The sequence below is a fragment of the Carcharhinus amblyrhynchos genome, chromosome 8 (genome assembly GCF_965287045.1).
Source record: "Carcharhinus amblyrhynchos chromosome 8, sCarAmb.v2.hapA, whole genome shotgun sequence".
NCBI lineage: Eukaryota > Metazoa > Chordata > Chondrichthyes > Carcharhiniformes > Carcharhinidae > Carcharhinus > Carcharhinus amblyrhynchos.
In genome coordinates, this window is record NC_137331.1 from 97,326,241 (window position 1) to 97,348,606 (window position 22,366).

The following is a 22,366-nucleotide window of genomic DNA, read 5'->3' on the forward strand; positions in this document are numbered from 1 at the left end:
AAACCAGAGCACCCGGAGGAAACCCACGCAGACACGAGGAGAACGTGCAAACTCCACACAGACAATGATCCAAGCCGGGAATCAAACTCAAGTCCCTGGCGCTGTGAGATAGCAGTACTAACTACTGTGCCACCATGCCACCATATTCATGAAATGAGTATTCATGGAATGAATTACTTCCAGAAAGTTTAACTTCATGTTTTCAATTTCACCTTCAAAATAGCATCTTATGATCCATTGAGTATCAGCCGCTTTCCTTCAAAACTGTTCTGTTCCTGTAACAGTCCTTGTGCTTCTTCCTCCTAATACTTTCTAGAAAATTTACAAAATGGTTGGGAATCTGTTGAAGACCATCAAAGAGCCCACCTGACTGTCCTTTCTCCCTCCATCAAGGCCTTTTTTCAAGGTGCAGAATAAAGCTTCACATTTTGTATGCTACTTATTATTGGGCCGATAAACTGTTTTTGTCAAACTCTGCATCTGCCCCTGGCAACCAGAATGAAATCACATTAGATGCTGACATTGTGCAGGTTCATGAGCCTTCACAGCTGCAATTCTTGTCAACCACAGTCTAGCGCTGCACTGAGTGGAAACAATATTTCAGAGCTATATCTCCGAGAGCTCTGAAAATTTAATTTGAAATGAAATTCTAACAGTAATCTTGTGCCCTTCATGAGTAAGGAACATTCTTTGTTGTATTTTAATAATGGTGAAGGCTAACTGCAGTGGTTGCTGTGGCAACATTGTAAAGTTAATTTTAATGTACCTGAGAGTCGGAGATGGAAAAACTATTGAAAAGCAGAGCTGAATGGTCATGGCTTACGTGGGCTGACAATGACTTATGGCGTCCTTTGTAATGGTAGAACCAAGAGAGTCTTTTTTGTCACAATATTATCTTTTCATTTTCTTTCATCTATACTGTTGCTTTCTCTGCCCCAGGTTTAACTATATCAACACCTGTCTTTCCATTGCTCCAGACAACGGGGGAGTTTTCTGCTCGTCCTTCCCCTATTCCAATATTGTTCTGCCCCTTCTTCCAGCTTTTGCCTTTCTTTATAGCACCTCTCTCCCTCCCAACTCTTCCGTACCTCCCAGTATTTAGGCTGCTTACTTCTCCTTCCAAAGTCACCAAATTTCATCCTACAACTAGTTCCTAGGCCAGATTATGCTCACCTTCCTCACCTTCCATTCTCTTACCCTACCTCTCTTCACATCCAGAGCCAAATAATTCATATCTTATACTTTAAATAGCAGACAGAATTTTCCTTTCAGGAGACTAAGTGCAGTGGTGGGCAGGAAATTTGGCATGATTCTTCACGGGGCAGATTTTTGCAGCCGATTTTCCACTTTTCAGCTCATTAATTAAGCATCATATATGATGGCAGAGTAGGCAGTGATTTGTCTGTTCTGACGTTATCCTGTGAAATCAAAGGTCCTAGTGCTATATGTAAACTACATTTACTCACTGCAGGCAAGGAATTGTGTTGCCATGGGCTGGACTTCCACATCATGCTTGTGCAATGGCATCCTCAATGTAGTTCACCTGATCCTACCTTCACGACTCACAGTGTCTGGTTGTGCAGCATGCAGCAGCCAATGATAATGTGGGATACCCTCTACAATGAGAATTGGAGAGCTTCACCTGAGCCCCCTTCTTCATGAGGGGTCATGCACTCTAACCTCCTGCTCACCTCCCCACCCCAGCCTTGCCCTACTATGAGGCCATCCAATACTCCCCATGACTATTCAGTGTCTCTTCTGAACATTATTATGCTATCTCATTTTAATCCCAGTATATGTTACTACTGCACAAGTCAAATCCTAAAGTGGAAGTTGGCTTGATAGATTCTAACTTTTGTTTTTATTTTGTTTAAAAGATTTTGGTCATGAGGCTGATGGAATGTGAGAAGAAACATTTTTACACAGCAAGTGATAATGACCAGGAACTCCCTGCCCAAGGGGTGGTAGAATTGGAAACAATCAATGATCCCCAAAGGAAATTGGATGGGCACTTGGAGGAAAAGAACTTACTAAACAAGAGACTACGGGGCTTCAACAGAAAGTGTCAAGGAGGTAGTGGAAGCAGATATCATAGTGACTTTTAAGGGGCTTCTTGCCAAATACAAGAATAGGATGGCAATAAAGGGATTATGGTCCCCAGAAGGATTGGGGGTTTTTGTTCAGATGGGCTGCATGGTCGGTGCAGGTTTGGAGGGCCGAAGTTCCTGTACTGAAATTTTCTTTGTTCTTTGTTCGAAGTGTGGGACTGACTAAATTGTTCCATGGGGAACTGGCATGGACCTTCAGGGCTGAATGGCCATCCTCTGTGTTATAAATGAATGTATGATTTTATAAACTGGAAAACATAACACTACTGGTGACACTATGGTGTGACAGGATTATTTAAGACATGGGGCCCATAGAGCATTTCCATTATCTATGAGTGTGTGTGTGTGTGTGTGTGTGTGTGTGTGTGTGTGTGTGTGTGTGTGTGTGTGTGTGTGTGTGTGTGTGTGTGTGTGTGTGTGTGCGCGTGCGCGCGCGCTCCTTCCCACATGCTGATAGACATTTTTACATTAAATTCTTGTCTGGCCATTTTAATACATTCATTGTTCGCAATTCACAATTATGCCAAGCACATTGATATGGAGAATTGCTTTGAATGCAGTCAGTGGTCACAGGTAGACAAAGGTAACAGCTATTGTTTCACAAAACAAGATCCTAAAAACATTAATCAGGTAAAACATAAATAATTATTTAACTTGCCCCTTGTTTGGAAGGTGAATGCAAGGAAAATTACAAAACTTCTACAGAAAATGTTACATGATACTTTGCATCTACCTGAATGGACCAACAGGACCTTTCACAGCCAATATCGTTGGCATAGCCTATAGGAAAAGGGTGAATTACCTCAACTTTTTAATGCACCCATGCCCTTGCAGACTGTTCCAGGAAGACCACCCTTTGTGAATTGCAGGCTGGGGAGATCAGTTCAAATTTCTCTGGTGGTCCCCATATACCTGTCACTTTCAAGTTGACTGTGGCCTTGAACTTCTTTGCATTGGGGTCATTTCAAGCATCACAAGAGGCCTTTGTGCCCTACATATCTCAAGCTTCAGCTCACCATAGCATAAAGACTGCCATGGATACAATGTTTAGGCAATCAAGTGACTTCATTTCCTTCATTGCTGATGACATTATTCAGGCAGGATTTGCCAGGTTGCTGGATCCCCTGATAGCAACAGCTGCTGCTTCTCTACCATCTTGATGTCAGTTTATCACATCTTTCCTGAGAAAACCAGGATTTGGCAGCAACTCCAGACTCCCATTTAACTTAGCCCAAAGAGTGGAAAGATTGAAAAGGAAATGTAAATTAAAATGGATGATCTCAATGTCAAATAGGCTGGAGAAAGGCAAATAGGGAAGGGGAAGATCAGGAGCTGAATGAGAGAAAGAGCGGAGAGAGAACAAGGGAGGCAAAGTTCAAAAAAAGTTTCAATTTTTAATTTGGCTTGTAAATAATCGTCTTCTGTCTGAGTGGGAGTTGAGAGTAAGATGCACATCATTGAAACATATTGTTAGGAAATAGAGATAGAGATAGTTTTAAGTAATTTTATTTGTTTTGTGGATATTAGAAATGAAGCTTGTTGTTTGTTTCTCTGTTTCTGTGCTAAAAAGGGGTTAAAGCTTCAGTTTTTGTTTCATTTCATAAAAGCTGCCTGCAAGTCTGCAGGTTGGTTTCGATGTCTGCATTGTAATCAGAGTTTCACAATGTTAATTTGGCTGTTGTTTAGTAATCAGGGGCAATAAGATACAACAAGAGCATATGAGATTATTGGAAGCTGGTGCCAGGAGAAGCTGGAATAGGACAGGGAATTCTGGGAAACAGATTTCCCAAAAGAAAGTCCCAAAAACCAGAGAGTGGGAATGAAAGGAAGTCCCAGGAAGACAATTAAGTCAAGGAACAAGATCAAGAATCTGGACAAGCTCCTATTCAGTGAAGTTAAAGTTAGCAGCAGAGAAAAGGCTGCAAATTAAAGAGAGAGTTGCAGGCAGCAAATTTAAAGGCAGCCTGGGGGAAGCCAGGGGTCTAAGTTTCTCAGAATGAAACTCTGCATTGTCAAAGAGATTGATTGGACCCGACTAACATTTATCATATCTTGAAAAGTGTACTTGATATAATGCAAATAAATTCCACAGCAAGTTTAATTTGTATCTATGGCACAAATACAGCAAATTCATAATGTTTAGTGCATTCCCATATTGAGGCAAACTACAGGGTGCTTTTATCGCCAAGATGATGGCAGGGTGGGGCAAACACAGTAAGAAGTCTCACAACACCAGGTTCGAGTCCAACCAGGTTATTTGATAGTATTCCCACAAGGAAGATTCCACACACCTGACGAAGGGACACCGTTTCCAAAAGCTTGTGAGATTACTATCAAATAAACTGGTCGAACTCGAACCTGGTGTTGTGAGACTTCTTACTGTGTTAACCCCAGTCCAATGCCGGCATCTCTACAGGGTGGGGCAACACAGGGACACCAGCCTTTGGATATTAGCATTTAGCCATGCATCTGCACATTCCTGAAGCTATTGTGCAATTCGTGCATAAATTACAATAAACATCATTGCCCTGTCCATTATTTTAATAGCAAAATCTGGCCGAATACAATATCCTGGAACTATGCTGCTGGAAATCAGGTCTGACAAGTGACATGTGCTCCATCCAGTGGACACATTTAGCAACTCCATTAAAACTAACTTTCCAATGCTCAGCTTGGATAATGCAGTCCACATCTAGATACAACTCCCTCTCTCTCTGTCCCTCTCTAATATATACATGACATATATATATATATATAATGCATCTCCACCCCTTCTCAATGCATCTCATACAGCTTATTTACATCTTATCTGTAATTACTCCCATCAGGCCATTGGGGATGGCCTATTGGAATATGAACTCCCTGTTTAAGGACAGCTTTAATCACATTTTAATTTGAGGTTTTAAGTTTCCTCGCCACGTTGTCTTTTGTTTCAGGCGGTTCCCCTCATTTTAGGGAGTTGCCCCTTTTGAGTTATAAGAACATAAGAAATAGGAGCAGGAGTAGGCCATCTAGCCCTTCGAGCCTGCCCCACCATTCAATAAGATCATGGCTGATCTGTCATGGCTCAGTTCCACTTTCCCGCCCTCTCCCCATAACCCTTAATCCCCTCGCTTATCAAAAACCCATCAACCCGCGTCTTAAAAATATTTAGCGAGGCAGCCTCCACCACTTCAACGGGCAGAGAATTCCAGAGATTCACCACCCTTTGAGCGAAGAAGTTCCTCCTCAACTCTGTTCTAAACCGCCCCCCCTTTATCTTGAGGCTGTGCCCCCTAGTCCTACTGTCCTTTCTGAGCGGGAGGAGTCTCTCCACCTCTATCCTATCCATCCCATTCATCATCTTATATGTCTCAATGGGATCTCCCCTCATTCTTCTAAACTCTAACGAGTACAAGCCTAGTTTATTCAGCCTCTCCTCATAGCTCAACCCCCTCAACTCTGGCATCAGCCTAGTAAACCTCCTCTGCACTCCCTCCAAGGCCAAAATATCCTTGCATAAGTGCGGCGACCAAAACTACACACAGTACTCCAGCTGCGGCCTCACCAGTGCCCTATACAGCTGCAGCAAGACCTCCCTACTTTAATATTCAATCCCCCTCGCTATGAAGGCCAGCATCCCATTAGCCTTCCTGACCAACTGCTGCACCTGCAAACTGGGTTTTTGCGACTCATGCACAAGGACCCCGAGGTCCCTCTGCACCATCGCCTGCTGCAGTTTTTTGCCATGTAAGTAATAATCCTTCCTACCATTATTCCTACCAAAGTGGACCACCTCGCACTTGCCCACATTAAATTCCATTTGCCAGTTCCTGGCCCATTCGCCCAGCCTATCTAAATCCTTCTGCAGACTTTCCACACCCTCCGCACAATTTGCCGTTCCACCAATCTTGGTGTCATCAGCAAATTTCGACACCATACACTCGGTTCCCTCCTCCAGATCATCTATATAAATGGTAAATAGCTGAGGCCCCAGCACCGACCCCTGAGGCACTCCACTAGTCACCATCCGCCAATCCGAATAGCACCCATTGACCCCCACTCTCTGCCTCCTATTTGACAGCCAATCCTCTATCCACGCTAACACCCTACCCCCAACTCCATGCCCCCTTACCTTCTGCAATAACCTCTTGTGAGGTACCTTGTCAAACGCCTTCTGAAAATCCAGAAAGACCACATCCACCGGCTCTCCTCTATCCAATGCCCTAGACACATCCTCATAGAACTCCAATAAATTCGTCAGACATGACTTCCCCTTAACGAAACCGTGCTGCATCTGCTCTATCAAGCAATTCCCCTCAAGATGCCTCGCTATTTCCTCCTTGATGACGGATTCTAACATTTTACCTACAACAGACGTTAAACTAACTGGCCTATAATTCCCTGCCTTTTGCCTGGCACCCTTCTTAAACAACGGCGTAACATTAGCCGTTTTCCAATCATCCGGCACTTCCCCGGAATCCAGCGACGTTTGGAAAATAACCACCAAGGCATCCACTATCACCTCCGCCATTTCTTTCAGAACCCTTGGATGCATTCCATCCGGTCCTGGGGACTTGTCCACAATCAGTCCCTCCAGTCTGTCGAGCACCGCCTCTCTAGTAACAATAATGTCATTGAGACCCTCCTGTCCTATTATCTTTTCATCGCTAACACCCGGCAAATTATTCACGTCCTCCTCCGTGAAGACCGAAACAAAAAAGTTATTCAAGGCCTCAGCCATTTCCCCATCCCCTACCACTAAGTCCCCCCTCTCATCCTCTAAGGGTCCAACGTTCACCCTAGCCAGCCTCTTCCTTTTTATATATTTATAAAAACTCTTGCTATCCTTTTTCATATTAAGTCCTAGCCCAGCTTCATAGTTTATCCTACCCTTCTTTATCAACTTCTGTGTCAATCTTTGTTGACTTTTAAACCTCTCCCAATCCTCTTCTCGCCCACTAAACGCCTCCGCTTTTAATTTAACACTTTCCTTCACCTCCTTCGTTATCCACGGCTTATTACCTCTCCTCCTACGGTCCTTTTTGACCATCAGAATAAATTTCTGCTGAGCACCAAGAAAGATCGCCACCAGCTCATCCACTTTATTCCGAATGCTTCGTGCATTTAGATAAAGTGCCTTAATCCCAGCCTTCACCTGGACCCTATTTGCCAGAACGCCACCAACCATACTCACGCCCCCTACTCCCTTTATTATTGGGACATCCTCGGCCTCTTCCCTTACCTGTACCCTCTCCTTAACTTTAGACCCTGTAATGTCACCTACCCTCGCACCCTCCCCCCCCAATTAGTTTAAAGCCATACCTACAGTCCTATTTACTCGATTCGCCAGGACTCTGGTCCCAGCACGGTTCAGACCAACCCCATCCCACCCGAACAGGTCCCACCTACCCCGATACTGATGCCAGTGCCCCATAAATTCAAACCCAATCCTCCCACACCAATCCCTGAGCCACCCATTCACTTTCTTAATCTTATCAACCTTACGCCCGTCTGCACTCGGTTCAGGCAGTAGTCCAGAGATAACCACCTTGTTGGTTCTACTTTTTAATTCCATTCCCAGCTTTTCATACTCCCTCCCCAGATCCTCAGTTTGCATTTTGCCTACGTCGTTGGCACCCACATGTACTACAATGACCAGATTCTCACCCTCCCACTCCAGGTACCTCTGCAGCCCAGATGTGACATCCTGGACCCGAGCACCAGGCAGACAACACACCCTTCTGCGCACTTTGTCATTGTGGCAAAGGACAGTGTCAATACCCTTAACCCCACTGTCCCCAATTACGACTACGTTCCTTATCACCTTCTCTTTGCCTATATCCTGCGTCTGCATCACTGTACTGTGTGCAGTTTGCTCACCAACCTCACCTCCCTCGTTCTCGTCCACACTGGAAGCAAGAACCTCAAACCTGTTAAGCAGATTGAGAGGCTGAGGCATCCGGTCCCCACCCTCCTTCCTCCGGTCCCCACCCTCCTTCCTCCTCTCAGCAGCCCCCTCTTGTTCCTGACCCTTAGAGTTAGCCAGTCTAGGGGGGGTGGATGTCTCTTGCTCCCCATTGACAATGGCACCCTCTCTCCCCCTGATGTGCCTCAGTGTCTGAAGCTCAGAGGCCAGCTCATCTATCCCTGAGTTAAGTTGATTTTGTTTACTGGATGGACACAAAAAGATGTCCCTGATTTAGGAGTCAATTGAGGCGCCAATCAGGCAGACTTTGCCTTGTTTTTACCAGGAGTGTCAGTTCCTCTGGCACTCAAAGAACAAAGAACAATACAGCATAGGAACAGGCCCTTCGGCCCTCCAAGCCTGCGCCGCTCATGAGCCCAACTAGACCATTCATTTGTATCCCTCTATTCCTGAAGATAGACTGACTGATAGCACCCTGTGTACTGCTGTTGGAATTGTAAATAAAGGGATTTTGGTGAAGGGACTTCTGCCTCCAAAGACTTATGACATTATCCCAATCTTTTCAATTTTCCTAATTTTTATTTTCTCTGTCTCATATCCACCTTTTCTTCGGTTTCAGAATTATTACATTTGAGATCTATGACTGTATCTGGGCTTACACGGTCGCTCTTTCTGTTCACTTCTAACACCCTTTGCTCTTCATTCTCTAATACACAATCTTATCTCTAGGTGGAATTCTCCCAAAACTTTCTAAGTGTCAAATTCGCATGAAAACTGGAGTAATTCACTTTTTTTCAGTGGGAGTTCGGAGAAGAATTTCCCACACTCTGTGCACTGCAGAGGCCACCAGTGTGAATCTCATTAAATATATAATATCATTAAATTTCAGAGGCAGGGCCTATTCCCGCTGGAAAGGCTGAAATTAGCACATTGAACAGGTCACTGCGCATGCACCAATCTGTCAGTGCCAAATTGGCGCATGTATAGTGATCCCACACTGCCGGTCTCATGATCACTGTCCAGCTCGATTGCTGGCCAGTGCCAGCTCTCCACCCATCCCCACGGCCTGATCACTGGCCCCCCCCAACCATTCCAGCGCACAGACCCAACCCCCTCCCACAACCCGCACAATCTCCAGGACCAAAGATAGTAACCTCCACCACCGCTGTCCTGAGCCCACCCCCCCCGCCCCCTGCCGAGTGCTGGCCTCCCCCCAAGCAGACTGACCACCTCCCCCCCACCCCCCCCTCACTGACCAACCCCCCCCCCCCCCCCCCCCCCCCCACCACCACCACCACCACCCACCAGCCCACCCCGATCACTGGCATCCCTCCTTCGTCTATTGATCCCTATGCAGTGTGACAGCAGGAACCCCCCCATGCTCACCAATTGCCCCCTGGGTCCCACCACATCAGCCCCTACCTCTTAGGCCGCAGCTAAATAAGCCCCTCCCTCATAGGCCCCGCTCATCGGGCAGTGCCAAGGTGTCTCCTGGGTATTAGGCTCTTTCCCTCTTGGGCAGCACCAGGAGACAAAGGCTGACACTGTCAAGATGCCACAACTGCCATCGCCTGACCCCTCCCGGGGGTCCCAAATGTCCCCCACGTTACTCCAGTAGGGTCAGGCCACTAGCTGCCCGAAAGTAGGGACCTTGTGTAATCCCCGCTGAAATGAAATCCTCCAACAGGCCCGGAGACTTCAGTCCTGGACCTGCTAATCTCATTCAAATAATATTGAAATGATCATTTTCAATGATCTATGCATCTCCCTGCTGATTTCCAGTGCAGAGCTGATGAAAATCCGGCACTGGGAGATGCAAGTGGGACGTGAAGGCTCGTGCAAACCCCATGAATCGGCTACCGCAGGCTGGGACAATTGCGGCCTATATGCCCCTCCGAATAGTTCCCACTTCCATTTACTTTCTCCAAAACATTTAGTTGTCTCACTCGTACTTGTCAATTATCATACCATCTCCATTTCTCACATGTTTTCTCACCTCTTCCTGAAGGATACACAATGAAGGCAAACAACAGCATAACAGTAGCTGCAAGGATTCTTCTTCTGAAATGGAAACAGCCTGTGAAAAACATTTCCAATAACGCGATAAGGGTCGAAATATATTTTGGAACTGTGTGTTCATTCATAGTTTCTTTTCAGCGTGTTCAAGTTCAGTACAGGGCCTGGCTGAGAAGTCAGATTCCAAGTTCGCTTCCTTTTCGCTTCTGTCATGTTAAGCTTTTAAGTTCTGTTCAATAAAAGAAAACCATTTTAAAACTTGTACCAGTGCTGTCCTCATCTAGTCAAAGAAATGAATGGACCTGACAGGTGGGTTGCATGATGGATCAGGTACAAGCAGGTGACAACAGAGTGAGGTGTCCATCATGGCTGCACCAAGAAATTATGTAGGTTTATAAAAGGGAGCACAGTTGAAAGGGACATTTAATCAATGGTACACAGGTGCCATTCAATGTGCAGAAGTAGGAGAGTGAGTGATTTGTGCATGCTCAGGCAGTGGAGGTGCAGTGACACTTCATTGGGACCATAAAGAGGTGGAGGGGTTTCAGAAAGCATTGTGAGTGAAGCACAGCACAAGCAAGTCAAGAGCTGGATATGGGATTAAGGTTTTCAGAGATTTAATCCAGTAGCGAAAAGCATTAGCATCCTCAGAAGCAAAGGCCTGCGCATGAGGAGGATAAAGGAAAAGAAGAAGGGCAGGAATGAAAGCAACAGAGACTACTTCTTCAGTATCAAGTGTACCAATGAAGAATAAGATACCTTGACACGTCAGATAATCAGTGTCACAGGAAACTGCATGTATCTGTTGGTTCCTCTTCTATTCATCCATCTTAGAACATAGAACACTACAGCACAAACAGGCCCTTCGGCCCACGAGTTGCGCCGATCACATCAACACCTATCTATAACCCCCAATCCCATAATACCCCACATACTCATCCAGAAGTCTTTTAAAAGACCCCAGCGAGTTCGCCTCCACCACCACTGACGGCAGCCGATTCCACTCACTCACCACCCTCTGAGTGAAAAACTTACCCCTAACATCACTTCCGTACTTTCCTCCCCGCACCTTAAATCTGTGTCCTCTCGTAGCGACCATTTCAACCCGGGGAAATAGCCTCTGAGAATCCACCCTATCCATTCCTCTCAACATTTTATAAACCTCTATCAGGTCGCCTCTCAACCTTCGTCTCTCCAGGGAAAAGAGTCCCAGCTCCCTCAACCTAACTTCATAAGGCATGCCTCCCAGTCCAGGCAACATCCTTGTAAATCTCCTCTGTACCCTTTCAATAGCTCTACGTCTTTCCTATAGTGAGGCGACCAGAACTGCGCACAGTACTCCAAATGAGGCCTGACAAGGGTCTTATAAAGTTGCAGCATTGCCTCCCGACTCCTGAACTCAATCCCTCGATTAATGAAGGCCAGTACACCATACGCCTTCTTGACCACCTCTTCCACCTGCGAGGCCGATTTAAGAGTCCTGTGGACCCGGACCCCAAGATCCGTCTGCTCTTCAACACTACTAAGACTCCTGCCCTTGATAGTGTACTCGTTCATCCCGTTGGTTCTGCCAAAATGGACGACTACGCATTTGTCCGCGTTGAAGTCCATCTGCCACTTCTCCGCCCAGTCCTGCATCCTATTTATGTCCTGCTGCAACTTTTGACATCCTTCCAGACCATCCACAACACCACCGACCTTCGTGTCATCAGCGAACTTACTTACCCATCCCTTCACTTCCTCATCCAGGTCATTTATGAAAATGACAAACAGCATTTTCATCTTGATTGGTCGCAGCAAAGGTTTTTAAAATTTATTTTCCTCATAAATACTTTCTCCAATTCAAATGTATTTATTTGTTAATAAGGATCCAATCAAAGATTTCTTGAGTCAATGAAAGAGTAAGTCATTAGTTATCAAACCTGAGAAAAAAATAATAAAGTCACAACACACACACACACACACACACACACACACACACACACCAACCAGACCAGAAGTTCCAAGGTATTTTTTGAAGTTAGCCTGGACCCTAACTTCTGGATTTGGCTTGGCATTATGGTATTTTACTCCAGGAATGATTCAAGGGACCCACTAGGAAGCTTTTATCAAAACAAACTTTATTTAAGAACATAGTTAGAATATAATAAAATATTAGTATAACCTTTATCATTTAAAAGACTTAACATGACAAAATAGAATTCTTAACAGATTCAGCAGTATCTCCCATTGACATAAATCCCTTCTGTATGACCAGTTAGTGCAGAAACCAAAAATGTTTATGTAATGCTGGATTTACAGCCTTCGACCTCTGGTTCAGACAGCAGTTTTCAGAGAAGGATATATCCTCAAAACAGCAAAACTTGAGAGAAGTAAACCTAATCTCTCACAGCTCCCAGTCTCCAGACTTCAGAGAGGGGAAAAGATAGACACTGTTCTCTACCAACTCAAAAGCAGTATCTAAGCTTCAATATTCTGTGTAAGCCTAGCTTCACCCTGTCTCATGACCATACCCGTCAATCATTCCAATCAAACTCTGCTCTGCAAAATCCTGGGGAAACACCAGGAACATTAGTTCAGATTAAAACAAACATTCTCTTGAGGTTAATTGTGTTTTGCAATTGTTGTTAACATTTGTTGTTCGTTGAAATTGCAGCAGATCTGTTTCTTCAAACGATGTGGTGATGCCAGCATTGGACTGGGGTACACACAATAAGAGGTCTCACAACACCAGGTTAAAGTCCAACAAGTTTATTTGATAGTAAACCCATTAGCTTTCAGGGTTTGCCCTTTCGTCAGGTGAGTGGAGAGTTCTGGCCACAAACAAAGCATATAAAGGCACACACAGTTTACAGAATACTGATTAGAATGCGAGTCTTTACAGAGATGTGTATTGTCTCCAGACATCCCTTTAACCTATGCTTAATGCTATCTCCACTCATATTGTCTGCACGTTTAAGAATTGATTAGCTGTAAAGACTCGCATTCTAATCAGTATTCTGTGAACTGTGCGTGCCTTTATATGCTTTGTTTGTGACCAGAACTCTCCACTCACCTGACGAAAGGGCAAACCCTGAAAGCTACGGGTTTACTATCAAATAAACTTGTTGGACTTTAACCTGGTGTTGTGAGACTTCTTAATGTCTTCAGATGATGTCAGACCTTATCTTGAGCAGATGCAATCTTGCTTGCTGTAGCTTCTGAATTACCATTCCTGCATGGTTTTGGTCTCTGAACCGTACCCACTCCCCTTCCAAGAATCGGGAGATCTTGAACCTGATGCCTCTGGTGAAACCCTCTCTCCACTCACATTGTCTGCATCTGTAAAGACTTGATTACCTGTTAAGACTCGCATTTCAACCATTATCTTGGAATTGAGTTTGTGTCTATATGTAACCTGTTTGTGAACCAAACTCTTCACTCATCTGATGAAGGGACAGTGCTCTGAAAACTCGTGCTACCAGATAAACCTGTTGGACTTTAACCTGGAGTTGTGAGACTACTTACTGTGCTTACCTCTGTCCAATGCAGCAACTCCACATAATTCTTTTTAGTTTGATCATGGTCTTCCACTGTGACATTTGGTAGCAAGGTGTGGGGCAGAAAAGAAAGTTTGTTTTTTCAGCCTGCAGCCTGTTAGAGATTTAAGACAGGCAGAGTCATTTATTACATAATGCTGTGGATCAACTAAGCAGGGCAAGCTCTAAGTTGTCATTCTTTTTCAAATGTGTTTTTAAAGAGTCGATTCCTTGCTCAGTTTCTTGGTTAGAATGAGGATATTTTGGGGAGCTTGTAGCCTGTACAAATCCATACTGCTCTGTGAAAGATTGGAAGCAGTTGTAGGTGAATTGTGGTCCATTAGCAGAGATGACACTGTCCAGAATGCCATGTCCAGAGAAATATAATCGATTTGTAAAGTACAGTGTTCATGACAACTATATTCATTACTCACAATGCAGTCTCCTCTACACTGGGGAGGCTAGGTACAGATTCACAGAATCCTAGGATCCCTACTGAAGAAGGCCATTCAGCCCATCCAGCCTGCACCAACAACAATCCCACCCAGGCCCTACTCCTGCAACCCCACTTACTTATCTCTACTAGTCCCTCTGACACTAAGGGACAATTTAGCATGGCCAATCAACCAAACCTGCACAGCTTTTGACTGAATGCTTTGAGAAATACTTCTGTTCAGTTGATAAGCATGACCCACAGCATCCTATCATTTCTTATCTGTCATTGTTTCTGAATGGAGGGCTGTGACAAGTGGTGTTCCTCAGGGATCAGTGCAGGGACCTTTGCTGTCTACAATATATATAAATGATTTGGAGAAAATTGTAACTGGACTGATTAATAAGTTTGCGGACGACACAAAGGTTGGTGGATTTGAATAGCAATAAGGACCATCAGAGGATACAGCTGGGGATGAGTTGGAGACTTGGGCAAAGAGATGGCAGGTGGAGTTTAATCCAGACAAATGTGAGGTAATGCATTTTGGAAGGTCTAATACAGATAAGAAGTATACAGTAAATGACAGAACCCTTAGGAGTATTGATAGACAAAGGGATCTGGGTGTACAGGAACACAAGTGAACCTGCAATGCAGGTGGAGAAGATAGTCAAGAAGGCATACAGCATGCTTGCCTTCATCGGCCAGGGTATTGAGTTTAAAAATTGGCAAGTCATGTTGCCACTTTATAGAACCTTAGTTAGGCAGCCTTTGGAACATAGTGTTCAATTCTGGTCACCACACAACCAGAAGGATGTGAAGGCTTTGGAGAGGGTACAGAGAAGATTTACCAGGATGTTGCCTGGTATGGAGAGCATTTGCTATGAGGAGGGGTTGGAGAAACTTGGTTTGTTCTCACTGGAGCGACGGAGATTGAGGGGAGACCTCATAGAAGTCAACAAGATTATGAGTGACATGGACATGTTGGATAGTCAGAAGCTTTTTCCCAGTGTGGAAGGGTCAATTACTAAAGGGCATAGGTTTAAGGTGCTAGGGGTAAGTTTTAAAAGAAACGTACAAGGCAGATTTTTTACGCAGAGAGTGGTGGGTGCCTGGAACTCATTGCCCGGGAAGGTAGCGGAAACGGATACAGTAGTGACTTTTAAGGGGTGTCTTGACAAGTACATGAACGAGATGGGAATAGAGGGATATAGTCCCTGGAAGCATAGAGGTTTTTAGTTAAGTCGGGCAGCATGGTCAGTGCAGGCTTGGATAGCTGAAGGGCCTGTTCCTATGCTGTAATTTTCTTTGTTCCTTGTTCTTTATTGTGGCATGGTGGCACAGTGGTTAGCACTGTGTCTCACAGTGCCAGGGGCCTGAATTCAATTCCCGGCTCGGGTCACTGTCTGTGCAGAGTTTGCATGTTCTCCCCGTGTCTGCATGGGTTTCTTCCAGGTGCTCTGGTTTCCTCCCACAGTCCAAAGATGTTCACGTTAGGTGGATTAACCATGCTAAAATTGCCCCTTAGTGTTAGGGGACTAGCTAGGGTAAATGTGTGGAGTTGTAGGGATAGGGCCTGGGTAGGATTGTAATTGGTACAGACTCAATGGGCCAAATGGTCTCCTTCAGCACTGTAGGATTCTATGATTTTTATTCTCCACGCAACTCCCATTCTGACTTTGTGTCCTTGCTCTCCTTCAGTGAAACTAACTTAGGCTTGAACAACAGGTTTCCTCTTTTAACCAGGCACTTTAATCCTTGCAGACTCAACAATGAGCTCTACAATTTCAGAAACGAAAAGAGAAAACACTGAAAAATCTCAGCATGTCTGGCAGCATCTGTCAGGAGAGAAAAGCACTGACGTTTCCAGTTCAGATGACATTTTGTCAAAGTTAAAAGGCATAGAAAGTTTGAAATACTTAGATTGCAGGGTGAGGGAAAAGCAGATGAGTCATAGCCACAAAAACAAGGGGAAAGGCTGCTAATGACAGTCCATAGAGAGAATAAAGGGTGTAAATGTCCAGAGAAACTGAAATCAGAGGGTAAGTTGCGATAGTTGAAGATGTTGGGGGAGGGGGGAGGATGGGTGGGAGAGAGATAAATGAAAAAAAAGGCAAAGAGGAAACAAGGTGGAGAAAAGTTAAGTAAAGGGGACAAAATGAGGCGGGGAGAGTGGGGGAAAGAAAAATAAAGAAAGAGGATAAAGAAGTAAAAGGAAGAGAACAGATAAAAATTAAATGAAATGAAAAGAAAAGGGTGGAGGTGGGGAGGAGCTAATTATCTGAAGTGGTTAAATTCGATGTTGAGACCGGAAGGCTGTAAGATGCCGAGCCGAAAGATGAGATGCTGTTCCTCCAGTTTGCATTGAGTTCACTGGAACATTGCAGCAGGCCAAGGACGGACGTGGGCATGGGAGCAGGATCGTGTGTTAAAATGGCAAGCAACCGGAAGGTCAGGGTCCTGACTGCACACAGACCGAAGGTGCTCAGCAAAGCGATCACCCAGTCTACGCTTGGTCGCTCCAATATAGAGGACAACCACCACTGCTGAGATTTTCCAGCATTTTCTCTTTTGGTTTTAGATTCCAGCGCCCACAGTAACTTGCTTTTATCCATAATTTCAGATTTTGCCTTCCCATTTGTTTTCTCTGGGCACAAGTTCTGTTTCTTAACTTGTGGCATTACCACCTTTATTTTGCCTGCGCCATCATTGAATCATCAACTGATCTCAGTTTGGAAATTTTCAATTGTTCTCACACCCACAGACTTTTGATGGAGCAAGATCCAGTTTTCCGCTATTCCTAATTTCATTCCTAAATGTTTTAATTTTAAGATTTTGCCCCCAAAATTTTAAATTCCTTCATGAGAAGGAAGGGTTGCTTTGTATCTCCTGCTTTTGAATCCCTTTATCATTTTAAACATGTCAGTTAGATCACCGTTTAAATTCAGCGCACACAGAACAAATTAATGCAACTTGTCGCCATAATGTAACCCTTAATATTATTCTGTTAAATCGGTGCTGTACACTATAAAAGGCCACTTGCCAAAGATAAACCAAACACTTCAGACGGAGTCTGGCCAAATCCCTCCAACTGATGGATGAATTCAGCCCCCATGAAATAATGAACTTGTTATTTTCAGGGGGGGAGATTAAAATCGGAATGTCTGTTGGTATAAAAATAATTGTTGCAGTGTCTATGTTCTGCCAATAGGTGTCAGCAACACATAAGTATCCTGTTCGCTTGACAGTGTTACTGTAACATTGACGGACAATTGATGCTCAATTCTCTAAGTCATTCCTTATCCAGTGGGTGGCCTGATTTAGGCCTCCTCAAAGATTCATCTTCTCTCTCACAAAGAACAACATTGAATCTGTTGCTGCCTGCGTCACACTAAATACTGACCAAAATTATTACTTGGATGAAAGTTTACAAAAATATGCTGCCCACTCCCACCTTGTCCTCCTCCTACATGTCCCTCCTCCTCTTCTCCTGCTCTCTCTTCCCCTTTCATTCCCCATTACCTCTTCCCCACCACCGCCCTCCCCCCCCCCCCCAAATGGCATACCAATATGGCAAAATAAAAGGCTTGCACATATGTATATATAGGTGCAATCTTACCTGCTGTTCATTCTATGTGATGATGAGATAGAGTGCAGGAAGGGGACAGAGAATCTGGTGAAATGGGGTGACAGCAATAATCTCTCCTCCAATGTCAGTAAAACTAAGTCATCGACTTCAGGAAGCATAATGGAAGACTTGCACCTGTCTACATCAATTGGGATGAAGTGGAAATGGTCGCGAACTTTATGTTTCTGGGTGCGCAGATCATCAACAACCTGCCTTGGTCCCTCCATGCCATGCTACAATTAAGAAAACCCACCAATGCTTCTACTTTCTCAGGAAGCTAAGGAAATTTAGCATATCCACTACAACTCTCACCAATTTTTACAGATGCACCATAGAAAGCATCCTTTTCGAATGTATCACAGCTTGGTGGTGCAGTTATGTTATCTCTGGACAAGTGATCTCAAGACTCAGGATCATACTCTGGAGATCTGGGACCAAATCCCACTAAGATAGTAGAATTTGAATTCAATAAAAATCTGGAATTAAAAGTCGAATAATGGTTTGAAACTGTTGTCGATTGTCGCAAAAACCCACCTGGTTCATTACTGTCCTTTGGAGAAGGTAACCTACTGTCCTTACCTAGCCTGGCCTATGTGTGACTCCAGACCCAAGCAATGCAGTTGACTCTGAAATGCCAGCACATTGGTCAATTGTATTAAATTGTTACAAAGACAACAAACTGGACACTATCCAGAAGAAAGCAATTGCTTAATTGAAAAGATTTGCACTTATCTGGCACTTTTCATCTTACAGCAAATTAAGTACTTTTGAATATTGGATATTGTTGCAAATTGACAATGAATTCATTATCTTAAACATTCACTCCCTTGATCAGTGATGCATTATGATTGTAGTATGTCCTCTACATATTTATATGGATTTCAACAAATCCTTTGACAAGGTCCCACATGGGAGACTTATAAAGAAGGCAAATTCACATGAGATACAGGGTAATTTGATAAAGTGGATTCAAAAATTGGTTCAGTTGTAGGAGACAAAGGGGCATGATAGCAGGCTGCTTTAGTGACCGGAAACCAGTTTCCAGTGGCATACCACAGGGATCAGTGATTAAAGCAAAATACTGCAGATGCTGGAATCTGAAACAAAAACAGAAAATACTGGAAAATCTCAGCAGATCTGACAGCATCTGTGGAGAGAGAATAGAACCAACGTTTTGAGTCTAGTTGACCCTGCGTCAGAACTCCAGTTCCGTGTTGGGTCCCCTATTATTCATCATTTATATAAACAATAAAGAAAAAAGAACAATATAGCACAGGAACAGGCCCTTTGGCCCTCCAAGCCTGCACCGATCATGTGTTCCTAACTATACCATCCGTTTGTATTCCTCTACTCCCAGTCTGCTCATGTGAGTATCTAGAATAGTCTTAAATGATCCTAGCATGCCTGCCTCAACCACCTTGACTCATAGTGTATTCCAGGCCCCCACCACCCTCTGTGTAAAATACATCCCCTGCATATCTGTGTTGAATCTTGCCCCCCTTACCTTGAACTTGTGACCCCTTGTGTTTGTCATTTCCGACCTGGGAAAAAGCTTCCAACTGTTCACCCTATCTATGCCCTTCATCATTTTATAAACTTCCATTAGGTCGCCCCTCAACCTCTGTCTTTCCAAGGAGAACAACCCTGGTTTACTCAATCTCATGTCATAGCTAAGGCCCTCCATACCAGGCAATATCCTGGTAAATCTTTTCTGCATTCTCTCCAAAGCCTCCATGTCCTTCTGTAGTACGACGACCAGAACTGGACGCAATATTCCAAATGTGGCCTAACCAACGTTCTACGTCATATGCCAACTTTTATACTCTGTGCCCCGTCCAATAAAGGCAAGCATGCTATATGCCATCTTCATTACCTAAACATAACATAAGAACATAAGAACATAAGAAATAGGAGCAGGAGTAGGCCATCTAGCCCCTCGAGCCTGCCCCGCCATTCAATAAGATCATGGCTGATCTGTCGTGGCTCAGTTCCACATTCCCGCCCTCTCCCCACAACCCTTAATCCCCTTGCCTATCAAAAACCTATCAACCCGCATCTTAAAAATATTGAGCAAGGCAGCCTCCACCACTTCAACAGGCAGAGAATTCCAGAGACTCACCACCCTTTGAGTGAAGAAGTTCCTCCTCAACTCCGTTCTAAACCGCCCCCCCCTTTATCTTGAGGCTGTGCCCTCTAGTCCTACCTTTTCCACCTGTGTTGCCACCTTTAACAATCTGTGGGCTTGCACACCCAGGTCCCTGTGTGTGTCTGTACTCCTGATGGTTCTGCCATTTATTGTATAGCTCCCCCCTGCATTAGATCTACCAAAATGCATCACTTCACATTTATCTGGATTAAATTCCATCTGCTATTTCTCCGCCCAATTTTCCAGCCTATCCTGTTGTATTCGCTGACAATGTTCATCACTATCTGCAACTCCAGCAATCTTTGTGTCATCCGCAAACTTACTAATCAGACCAGCTATATTTTCTTCCAAATCATTTATATATATCAGAAACAGCAGAGGTCTCTGTATAGAGCCCTGTAGAACACCACTAGTAAGGAGTAAGAAGTACCCCAGTCCAACGCCGGCATCTCCACATCGTGAACACCACTAGTCACAGACCTCCAATCAGAAAAAGACCCCTCCGCTGCTACCCTCTGACATAGATGACTGTGTGGGGGGTAGGATTAGTAGATTTGTGAATGACACAAAGATTGGTCGGGTGCTTTACAACGAGGCGGAGTGTCTTGGGCTACAAGAAAATATGGACAGCATAGTCAAAAAGGCAGATAAGTGGCAGATGGAATTTAACCTGAGAAGTGAGAGGTGATACACTTTGAAAGGAGTAAATTGACAATGAAGTATTCAATGACTGGCATGACACCAGGAAATTCTGAGGAACAAAGAAAGGGTCCCTGGCATGTTTGTCCATAGATCTCTGAAGATGGAAGAGCATTAGGGTGGTGAAAAAGGCATATAGGACTCTTGCCTTTATCAATTGAGACATTGATAACAAAAGCATGGAATTTATTTTGGAGTTGCATAGAGAAATTTAGTGAGGCCCATTTTCCATCTGCCATTTATCTGCCTATTTGACTATTCTGTCTATATCTACCTCACTGTAAACCACCCAACCAATCTTTGTGTCAGCTAGAGTACTATGTGCTGTTCTGGTCACCACATTATAAGAAGGATGTGATTGCATTGGAGGGGAGCAGAGGTGATTCACCCCTTTTCGTAGGCACAGAAAAGACTGAGGGGATGACCTGATCAAGGTGTACAGGTTTATGAGAGACATGGACAGAGTGAATAAGGAACAACTGTTCCCCTTAATTGAAGGGTCAGTAAGTTCAAGGTGTGAGTCAGGAGGTTTAGGGCGAATGTGAGGAAAAACATTTTTACCTCGAGACTGGTAATGGTCTGGAATGCGCTGCCTGGGATTGTGGTAGAGGCAGGCTGCCTTACGTCCTTTAAGAAGTACCTAGATGAGCACTTAGCACATCATAACTTTCAAGACTATTAGCTTAGTGCTGGTAAATGGGATTAGGTGGGAGATCAGGTGTTTCTCATTTGCTGGTGCAGACCCAATGGACTAAAGGGCCTGTTATGCACTGTATGATTCTATGTCTCTATGAATGCACTGTAGCATCTCAACAAGGTTTCAGTAAAATCATGTCACAAATCCACAACCTCTACCATCATAAAGAAAAGAGAACCGACTGCCTAATAACACTACTGTCTTGAAGTTTCCATGTATGATGGCACAGTGGTTAGCCAGGGACCTGGGTTCGATTCCCAGCTTGGATCACTGTCTATGCAGAGTCTGCACATTCTCTTTGTATCTGCGTGCGTTTCTTCTGGGTGCTTCAGTTTCCTCCCACAGTCTGAAAGACTTGCTGATTAGGTGCATTGGCCATGCTAAATTCCCCCTCAGTGTACCTGAACAGGCACCGGAGTGTGGCAACTAGGGGATTTTCACAGTAACTTCATTGCATGTTAATATAACCCTACTTGTGGTACTAAGAAATGAAATAAAACATTTCATTCTTTCAATATCGCTAGATCAAAATTCTGAAGCTCCCTATATGACAAAGTTGTGGGAATATCTCAATTCTTTCAGTGGATAATGGAAGAGAAATGAATTGCTGTTGATAATCCGCTAACTTTAAATTGAAGACTATTTCTATTAGATACATCTTCTCAGCTTCTTTTTCTTTCCAAAACATGCCCTCGTATTATGCTGTGCCATTGTTTTTAAAATTGGATCGATGACCTAAAATCTTAATCTTTTATACTTGCTCAGCAAGTGAAATTTAAAAGTGACCACAAGATCCCTGTGAGTGAAGTGAATGTCGCTTTCAAACAGAAAATGGTTCCTTTCTTTGAAATACACATTTTCAGGTATGAGCACTTCTGCAGGCTAGTATATATTGCTTGTTCTTTTTTGCTCAGATGAAGATGGTGGTGAGTCACTCCCTCTACAATACAGCTGATGAATGTTTCTGCACCACTCAGACCCAAGAATGAAGAGGCAGTGGCATCGTGGTATTGCCACTGGACAAGTAATCCAGAGGCCTAGGTTAATCCTCTGGAGACATGGGTTCAAATCCCATTGTGTTAGCCACTGGAATTTAAATTCAATTAATTAATAAATCTCAAACCACCAATGGTAATCATCGATTGTAAAAACCCATCTAATTCACTAATAGTTACCTGGTCTGGCCTAAATGTGACTTCAGACCCATGGCAATGTG